We start from the raw sequence: 1,023 nt of genomic DNA, 5'->3' as shown, positions 1-1,023 counted from the left end.
CCGTTCCTTCCTATGTGGGGTTCATACCTGCCCCCTCCGCCCCCCACTCCACTCTGAGGTCCTGGAGGGCAGGGTCTGAATCTCATTTATCTCTGCATCCTCAGGGTTTGGCCCTGTATCTGGTATACAGCAAGTGCTCCATAAATGTATCTTGACTGACTTGAATTAATGGTAATAATTTAGCCTTTTACTGCTTGCCCTGTGCCAGGTACTCTTTTACCTTTTTTGACGTGGAATTTCTCATTGCCTCTTGAGGACCACCCAAGGGGGGAGGTGCTATTATTCGCCCATTTTCCAGGTATGGAAACTGAGGCTCAGATGGGGTTCCGTGACGTGCCAAGGAAGAACAGGGGCTTGAAGATGGCAGGGCTGAGTAAGTGAGGAACTGAGTAACTGTCAGCGGACCCCCCTCTTATGGGGAGCCCTCCCCAGCAGCCCCCAGCCCCTCTGGGGTCCCCTTCCCTTCTCGGGAAGAGTCATAGGTTTTGAAGCCTGCACGTGTTCTGAGCTCAGCAGAGGGCCTGCACGCCAGGAGCATGCTGGGAGCATCTGCCCCATGGCCAACTTCCCCTCAAGGCTCAGAGCAGGACCTGGAGGCTGTAGGGTAACCCCACCCTCCACCCCCACCCCATGCCTGAGACAAAGCTGGAGTCCACTGGAGCCTGAGTCCCACCACTAAATGGGGACCAGCTGAGCCCTGCACCTCACTTGCTCCCAACATGAACCCTCAGACCCTATCTGGCCCAGACAGCCGGCTAGCTAATAACTTCCTCATGGCTCCAGTTTACTGACCCTCCCTGTCAACCTGAGTGGGGCTAGGCGCTCAGATAAACCCAGAGACCCCCTTCGGTGGCACCCAGGTCACCCCCTAGAACCTCATCCTGACCCAGTGGAGGGCCCAGGACCCTGACACTGGGTGGGGCTAGGCCGCTAGAGGCTCCAAGATAGAAAAGCCGTAGGATCACATCTGAGGCTCTCGGGGAACTGAGATGGGGAGACAGGGGCCCCGGGGAGGCGAGGGGC

General features: G+C 57.5%; 1 protein-coding gene across 1 annotated transcript in view; it reads right to left on the bottom strand.

Moving 5' to 3' along the window:
- The window catches only part of TMEM119 (transmembrane protein 119), an 8,446-nt gene that overhangs the window by 2,563 nt on the left and 4,860 nt on the right, over nt 1-1,023 (bottom strand).

The sequence above is a fragment of the Myotis davidii genome, unplaced genomic scaffold (genome assembly GCF_000327345.1).
Source record: "Myotis davidii unplaced genomic scaffold, ASM32734v1 scaffold478, whole genome shotgun sequence".
Classification (NCBI taxonomy): domain Eukaryota; kingdom Metazoa; phylum Chordata; class Mammalia; order Chiroptera; family Vespertilionidae; genus Myotis; species Myotis davidii.
This window is presented reverse-complemented; position numbering and strand designations above follow the sequence as displayed.